Below are 9,465 nucleotides of genomic sequence, written 5' to 3'. Positions count from 1 at the left end.
AAAATAATCCTTATTAGGACAGCCCGAGGGTATGTAAATGCATCATGAATCCTTTGCTTCCTATCAATCAAGAGGGCCCGTACATAAATTGTGAAATTGTAGGACAATCTGTAGCTTGCCTTGTAGATACAGGTGCTAGCAGATCTGCTTTATGGTCTGCTGAGTTTTCCTCTGTTCCCTTGTCATCTTCTTCTGTTAATGCAGTTGGTATTTCAAATCAACCTGTTCCCCATCCTGTTACCAAACCTCTTTCTATTTCTGTGGGACCTATTTTGGATCAACATGCCTTTTTGCTTAATCCATCTTCTCCTGTTAACCTGTTAGGAAGAGATCTATTATGTAAATTGGGTTGTACCATCTATTGTACACCAGATGGCGTATTCTTAGAATTTCCTGATGAGAATACCAATCTGGTACTGGCCACTCTCCAAACGCAGGAGCCGGCTCAAGTAAACACAGCCCTTAGCAGTGAACTTGCTAACTTGCTATCGCAAGTGCCTGCTTGCCTTTGGTCTCAGCATGCAAACGAAGTGGGGCAGATTCAAACTGCGGAACCAGTTAAAATCCTGGTTAACACCTCTAAGCCTCTTCCGAGGGTACCACAGTACCCACTGCGCGCTGATGCAGAAAAAGGTATAGCCCCAGTAATAGATTCTTTGTTACAGCAAGGTATTGTTGTTCGTGTTATTAGTTCTTGTAATACTCCTATTTTCCCTGTAAAGAAACTGGGGGGAAACGCTTATCCCTTTGTTCAGGATCTCCATGCAGTTAATGCTGTTGTGTTGCTGTCTTTTCCTGTGGTTCCAAGCCCGGCAACTATTTTACCTTGTATTCCCTTTTCAGCCACTTATTTTACTGTTGTGGATCTTTGTTCAGCTTTTTTTTCTATTCCCATTCACCCTGATAGCCAATATTTGTTTGCCTTTACCTATAAGGGACGCCAATATACCTGAACTCGGTTACCTCAAGAGTATACAGAATCACCCTCCCTGTTTTCTCAGATCCTAAAAACGGATCTGAATGATGTGGTCTTTCCAGGAAAATCTGTACTTATACAGGTTTCAGATTAGTAGCCGTGTTAGTCTGTATTCGCAAAAAGAAAAGGAGTACTAGTAGCTCTCAAAACTGGATACTCTCATCCGATGAAGTGAGCTGTAGCTCACGAAAGCTTATGCTCAAATAAATTGTTTAGTCTCTAAGGTGCCACTAGTACTCCTTTTCTTTGTACTTATACAATATGTGGATGAACTTTTGCTTACGTCACCTTCCTTTGATTCGTGTAAAATTGATACTATGGTTCTCTTAACTGCTCTTGCTTTAAAAGGTCACAAGGCCTCCCGGGAAAAGCTTCAGTTGTGCCAACCTAGAGTGCATTACCTAGGTCAGTGTTTCCCAAACTTGGGACGCTGCTTGTTCAGGGAAAGCCCCTGGCGGGCCCGGCCAGTTTGTTTACCTGCCGCATCCGCAGGTTCGGCCAATCGCGGCTCCCACTGGCCATGGTTCGCTGTGCGCAGCCAATGGGGACTGTGGAAAGTGGCACGGGCCAAGGGACATACTGGCCGCCGCTTCCCGCAGCCCCCGTTGGCCGGGCACAACGAACCGCGGCCAGTGGGAGACGCGATCAGCCAAACCTGCGGATGCGGCAGGTAAACAAACTGGCCGGGCCCACCAGGGGCTTTCCCTGAACAAGCGGCGTCATAAGTTTGCGAAACACTGACCTAGGTCATGATATTTCATCTGGCTCTCGTCATTTGTCAGATTCTCATATTACAGCTATTCTAAAAATACCTAGGCCTGTTACTATATCTCAAATGCGAACCTTTCTTGGCATGACTGGATATTGCAGACAGTGGATTTTGGGTTATGCTACAATAATCAAACCACTTCAAGAGTTAACTAAAATGGACACCCTTGAGCCACTTTTGTGGTCTCAGGAGGCAGAACAAGCCTTTGTAACTATTAAACAAGCTCTTTCTAGTGTGCCTGCCCTAGGACTCCCTGATTATGCTCAACCATTTATTCTTTTCTGTCATGAGCGGAATGGATTTGCTTTGGCTGTGCTAACACAGAAACATGAAGATAAACACCATCCACTGGCTTATTACAGCACTGCGTTGGATCCAGTAGCAACTGGCTTTCCCGCATGCCTTAGGGCGGTTGCCAAAGCTGTCCTGGCTGTGCAGTTATCTGAATCTATTGTTTTAGGCTCACCCTTAACTGTTTCAGTACCTCATGCTGTAGCAGCTCTTCTGTTAAAATCTAAGACACAGCATTTGTCTACTTCTCGACTTACCAAAGATGAGCTTATTTTGTTATCTTCGTCTCATACTACTTTGTCTCATTGCCCCATTCTAAATCTGGCTTCCCTGTTATCGGGGCCTCAGAATGGAGAGCCTCATGATTGCGTGTCTGTTACTTCTCTTCTTACCTGCCCAAGGGAAGATCTTACTGATATGCCTTTGCAGAATCCTGATCTTATTTATTTTGTAAATGGTTCTTTTTTGCGAAAGTCTGAGGGAAAATTGGTTGCTGGTTATGCTGTTTGTTCTTTATATTCTGTTGTTGAAAGTGCCTTCCTTCCCTCTGTTTTTTCAGCTCAGGTGGCTGAGCTTATAGCCTTGACACGAGCATGTATTCTGGCACAGGATCAAACTGTTACTGTTTACACTGACTCTCGCTGTGCTTTTGGAGTGGCTCATAATTATGGTGTACTTTGGAAACACAAAGGTTTCCCCACCTTGATTATCATACGCATTGTGAAGACAGTGGTCACTTTGGATGGGCTATTACCAGCAAGAGAGTGAGTTTGTTTGTGGGAGGGCGGAGGGTGAGAAAACCTGGATTTGTGCTGGAAATGGCCCAACTTGATGATCACTTTAGATAAGCTATTACCAGCAGGAGAGTGGGGTGGGAGGAGGTATTGTTTCATGGTGTCTGTGTATATAATGTCTTCTGCGATTTTCACAGTATGCATCCGATGAAGTGAGCTGTAGCTCACGAAAGCTCATGCTCAAATAAATTGGTTAGTCTCTAAGGTGCCACAAGTCCTCCTTTTCTTCTTACATCCTCTGGTTCCCCCATTAAGAATAGTCAGTATGTATCTGCTCTTTTGTTGCCCAAAGCTGTTGCTATTGTAAAATGCCTTGCTCATCAAACCCCTCATGATGAAGTTACATGTGGAAATGCTTTGGCTGATTCAGCAGCCAAGGATGCAGCCCTTTCTGCCCCTCAGGCTGAGTGTGCTTTCATTTTTGCCTTAGTTGAGCAACCTCCACTGGCTTCCCTTGACAACCTTGCTAGGATCCAGAAGATGGCGCCAGAGACCGAAAAACGTTCTTGGAGTGTTACTGGGAGCACTTTACACCCTGACCGTTTTTGGCGCTTCCAGGACAGCCGGCTGGTTGCACCATGGATGCTTTTGCCCTATCTTGCTCGCCTGCATCATGGGATATCACATGTGAGCAAAGGGGGGATGCTTGCTGCAGTGGAATGTGATTGGTATGCCCCAGGTTTTCCTTCTGTGGCCCAGCACTACTGCCAACAATGTACAATCTGCCAGCAACACAATGTTGGTAAAGCTGTTAAAACCAGACAAGCAGCCCATCCCCCTCGGTGGGGACCGTTTGTAAATATTCAGATTGATTTTATTCAGATGTCTAAATGTTGTAATTATAAATATGTATTAGTATTAATGTTTTTTCAAGCCAGGTTGAGGCCTTCCCCTGCAGGAGGGCAAATGCCAAGTCTGTTGTGAAAATTTTGCTCAAAAACTTTGTACCAAGATTTGGTATACTTGTGTGTATCAACAGTGACCATGGCACTCATTTTACTGGACAGATTGTAAAAGAATTATGTGCAGCCTTGCAGATACAACACAACCTCCACTGCCCTCACCATCCACAGTCTGCTGGGACAGTGAAATGTCACAGTGGGATTCTGAAAAACAAACTAGCTAAAATTTGTGCAGAGACAACCTCAAATGGCCAGATGTTTTGCCGTTAGCATTGATAAGCATGACGGCCACTCCCAACCAAAAAAACTGGACTTAGCCCACATGAGATTTTGACAGGGCGCCCGATGCGACTTCCAGTAGCGCCACTTGCTCAGATGGACATTCATTTAATGGATAATATGATGCTTAATTACTGCCAGGCACTAATGAAATGTGTTAAGTCTTTTTACTCACAGGTAAAAGAAGCATTAGCCAAGGACCCTGAACAGCCTTGCCACTCCTTGGAATCAGGAGATTGGGTCTACGTAAAGGTCCACCAGCAAAAGAATGCTCTGGCTCCATGCTGGAAAGGCCCTTACCAAGTCCTACTAACTACCAACACCCCTGTGAAGTGCCAAGAACTGACTGCCTGGACCCATGTGTCTCACTGCAAAAAGACTCCTCCACCTTGAGATAATTCTACATCAACTGCTGATCAGCTTGTTTCTACTTCTGGTACTTCTGTTCCTCCTCCTGAATGGCAGGAGAAAAGAACAAGGTGAAGTGCTAGTAATCTCTCCCTTGTCCACTGATAAAATCATTGTGTCATCAGCATTTGCTACAGAAACCACAGCACTGCAGGGTGATGTGCTGGTAACCTCTCCCCTGTATAATGCTGGACCACGACTGTTCCTGGAAAGGAAAAAAAGAAACGCTCGCTCCACTGAACCTGCCAAGGCCCAGGAGTTCCTGACTACAAAGGACATTAAAAACTGGCCCTAGTGGAAGAGACAGAGTATTATACACTGGCAAGAAGGAAGTTGTGGATTCTTTGCTTAGGAATGTGGTACTACTTGGTATTTAGGGTTTCTCCCAGGGGCTGCACTGTGCGCTGCTGGACAAGTACCCTGGGAATGCACTGCTCTCCCTAATTAAACTTCAGATGAGGAATATCAAAAACGCCTTATTGCCACAACCACTGCCCCTGCCATTACCTCCATTACCACTACCACTCCTGTAACATACCCAGACACAGACAATACTATCTATTCGGATGAAACCCAATGGCCAAGGCCTTCACATGTCAGTGATTTATTTAAGTATTGTTTGGAAAATTTATTTTTTAACATTCAGGACATGTCATATAAGTGACCAATTGGATGGAGAACAAATGGATCAGTACAAATAGAAGTATATGACATTACCACAAATGACTCTAGGGAATTTGAATTTGAAATAAATGAGTTTTATGAAGGGGTTAATGTGATGGGCATTCCAGGGGTTTGTAGTGTATTGGGAGAAATGGGCCCTTGTTGTTATTCAGTAACCCAGTTAGTAAATAACCAGACTCATACTCAGAGAGTATGTTCTGCCACTGAAAATTTTATCTGTACTGAAATAATCCCAGTAATTAACAATTTAACCTGTACCATCTTACAATATACCCCTTCTTATGCTATTGATGTTAATACCTCTCAAAAGTATTTAAAAATAGTTAAACAACAGATGTGGTATAATGCTATCCCCAAAAGAGACGTACTAGGACATCAAATAACCATAATTAATGTCACATTCGGGACTGTGAAATTCACCCTGCCTCTATCCAGCTTTCAAATTACTTCCATGTATCCCAGTTGTTCCAAGGGAGCTGCTATCTGGCTAAAACAGCAAAGAGCATGGGTCTCCTCTAGGAAGAAAAGAGGCTTAGCTGGACACTTATGAAATGGTGCAAATAGTGCAGCAGCAATTTGGGATATTCTTAAGGGCCAACAACATGATAAAAAATTAGAAGAACTAAAGAAAGCCACTGGTCTTGTTACTGGAGCACAACTGACCCAGGTGCAAGCTGGAGTTGGTGAATTACATGTTATTTCCGCCCTTAGTTCGATGACCCGGAAGCTGTTGACAGGGATGGCGTTAAATATCACTGAGGCAGGAAAGAAATTGCAGTGGGATCTAGCATGTTCAAAGATGCAGGATTTCCTGAATGACCAGCTAATGGCCATTCGGAGTGATCTTGAGCATCAGGCTTGGTCCACTGCCCTTACTAGTGCTTCAGGAGTACCATCTGATTTGTGGCCATGAAGACATACTTGGAGATTTTCAGGATGGAGTTCCAAGTACTCGTAGTGCTCCTTCCAAGCATATGGGCCGGAAGGAGGGGTGTGGGCTCCTACATACCGAATCCTGCCGGGTCCATGGGAAGGATGAATGTGGGACTGGATTATTCACTGTGATGTCTGGGCGATTAGACCACCTGGTATGCCTTACCAATTTGTTGTTAGTGCTCCTGGAATAACACCCGATATTTGGATTGGAATAGGGAATCAGTGAACATTATGGCCCTTAGAACCCCTGTAGCTTCAGTGCGTAAGGAAACTGAAGCAAGGGGAAGTTGTCACAGTGTTTGACAAAGTTTGTTGGAAATATATGAAACAAGGAACTACCCTGACAGGACAGTTACTTTTCCAAGCTAATAGCTGTGTATATGTTAAGGCCACCACTTTGCAAGACTTACATTTTAATCTCACTATGGCCACAGGAAATCACATTATTTCTTGGCCTGCAGCCAAAACCCTACAATTGGGCCTTGGGTATTAAATTTCTTTTAATTGAACCACTTTGATACACGACTGGTTTCAAAATTTATGCTCACTCCTACTGGAGGTTTGGAAAATTTCTGACTTACAGGGTCAAATCCATGTGCTTCAAAAATATATATCAAATTGAAAAACATGCTTTCCACACAGCCATTAAAGTATCTACTTTGTGTAGTAATTATGATGTAATGTGCTATGTAACTAAGGCAATAAAACAACCCCAGCATATTATTACAGTGGGAACATTAATGCTTGCATTGCTTTTGTCTAGTCTAGAAATATGTTGTTGTTGTATGTACTAACAAAATGTGTTGAATGTACTAACAAAAATGCCTTTCACGTTCATACTAATCATGCATTATCGTTATATCCAATTAAGACTTATAGCACTAATTCTGATCCTCCGGAGCTAGAAATAAAAATAAAAAAAATAAATAAAAATACAAGGCTTGATACAATTAAAGGTTTAAGAATGTTAGTTGTGCTAAAGAAAGTACAGAAGGGGGGAGTGTGGAAGCAGGGAAAGAAAGAGAGGGTTTAAGTTCAGCCATTTAAGTGTCAGAGACAGAACAACTGTTGAGCTAAGTCTTAGCCTAATATCGCGAGACCTGTAGAAGCAGGGCTCACGTCGGGAGTGAGTGGGAAACAGCAGAATAGTCAGTGTGACCTAGCCTTGAGATAACAATGTTTTGAGAAGAGAAAGTGAGAAAATGTAGACTTAACCTGCCACATCATCTTTTGTGCAGACACAAGCCCTGCACCAGTCTTATTGAAATATTGTATCCTTAGTTTAGAAGGGAACACATTTCAAAGATAGGTTTCAGAGTAACAGCTGTGTTAGTCTGTATCCGCAAAAAGAAAAGGAGGACTTGGGGCACCTTAGAGACTAACCAATTTGAGCATGAGCTTTCGTGAGATACAGCTCACTTCATCAGATGAAGTGAGCTGTATCTCACGAAAGCTCATGCTCAAATAAATTGGTTAGTCTCTAAGGTGCCCCAAGTCCTCCTTTTCTTATTTCAAAGATCCTATTTTATTTATAGCAAAATGTGTGTGGTAATTGCACACCTGATTTGCATACATAAATTCTTGAGTGTGGTGCATTGTCACGGATATGCCCTTTTGAAATTAGGGCAATAGAGTATAACTAAGATATTAATTTTAGTTTTGTGTAAAACCAAATAATTTTAGTGGGCTTTGCAAAGTAGAGTGTGTCTGTAGTCAGACAGCTTAATAGATTATATTAGTTCCCCAAAAGGTATTCTTCTCACTAAATCCCTTAAAATGTTGATACTATACACTCATTCTTACATGCATATTATATATAAGCATTAGCTCATATGTTGGTGAACTCTTTTTTCCCAAGTCAGTAAACAAGGGGGAGAGAACCACCAGAGCATTCTAAGTCCCTGATCTGGAAACCAGGAGATTTCACTTAAATTCTTGGCTGTGCTAGAGAATTCCTTTCTAGCCTGGGAAACTCACATTGTGGCTCATATGATTCTGTGATCTTCTCTGTTAAAAAAAATTGTGAGATACTGAAGCACCATCCTAATTTTTTTCTATCCCTCTAGGCAAAACCTTAAGTTACAAAAAAGACACACAGACAGAAATAGTCATTCTATTCAGCACAATTCTTTTCTCAGCCATTTAAAGAAATCATAATCTAACGCATACCTAGCTAGATTACTTACTAAAGTTCTAAGACTCCATTCCTGGTCTATCCCCAGCAAAAGCAGCATATAGACAGACACAGACCCTTTGTTTCTCTCCCTCCTCCCAGCTTTTGAAAGTATCTTGTCTCCTCATTGGTCATTTTGGTCAGGTGCCAGCGAGGTTACCTTTAGCTTCTTAACCCTTTACAGGTGAGAGGATTTTTCCTCTGGCCAGGAGGGATTTTAAAGGGGTTTACCCTTCCCTTTATATTTATGACACCTGGTAACCATTATTTCTGCTTGAAGACTTGGGGAAATGTGGGGATATGCCATCAGAGCCCCTTTCACAGTTAGGGTTGCCAACTGTCTAATCATACAAACCCAAACACCATTGCCCTGCTGCTGCCCCACCTCTTCCCCAAGGCCATGGCCATGCCCCTGCCATGCCCCTTCTCTGAGGCCCCACCCCTGCTCACTCCAGCCCCCCTCCCTCCCTCCTTCTCTCCCTCACTTGCTCTCCCCTACCTTCACTCACTTTCACTGGGCTTGTGCAGGGGGTGGTTTGTGGGAGTGGGTGTAGGCTCTGGGCTTTGGGGGTGCCGCTGAGGGGTTTGGAATGTGGGAGGGGGCTCTGGGCTGAGCCTGGGGCAGGGGGTTGGGGTGCAGGAGGAGTGTGAGCTCTGGGAGGGAGTTTGGGTGCGGAAGGGGGTGTGGGCTGTGGGCTGGGACAGGGGGTTGGGGTGCGGGAGGGGGTACAGGCTCTGGGAGGGAATTTGGGTGTGGGAGGGGGTGCGGGATGCAGCGTGTGGGCTCTGGCCTGGGGCAGGGGGTTGGGGTGCGGGGTGTGGGCTCTGGGAGGGATTTGGGGTGCAGGCTCAGGGCTGGGGTAGGGGGTTGGGGTGTGGGAGGAGGTGAGGGGGGCAACGCTTACCTCAGGTGGCTTCCAAAAGCGACTGACACATCCCTCTAGCAGCGGCTCCTGGGCAGGGGTCCAGGGTCTCTGTGCACTTCCCCTGCCCGCAGCCACCACCCCACAGCTCCCATTGGCCGGAGTTCCTTGGCCAATGGGAACGGAGGATTTGGTGCACGTCTCTGCAGCCCCTGGGAGGGGGAAGGGGTCTCCACACGCTGCCCCTGCCTGCAGGCTCTGCCCCTGCAGCTCCCATTGGCTGCAGTTCCCGGCCAATGGGAGCTGCAGAGTCGGCGCTGGAGGTGGGGGAAGCGCATGGAGACCCCCTGGCCCTCCCAGGTGCCGCAGGGTTGTGCACTGACTCCCCAC

Source organism: Chelonia mydas, chromosome 1 (genome assembly GCF_015237465.2).
Source record: "Chelonia mydas isolate rCheMyd1 chromosome 1, rCheMyd1.pri.v2, whole genome shotgun sequence".
Taxonomy (NCBI): Eukaryota; Metazoa; Chordata; order Testudines; family Cheloniidae; genus Chelonia; species Chelonia mydas.
The sequence above is the reverse complement of the archived record's forward strand: the minus strand, read 5'-3'. Positions refer to the sequence as shown.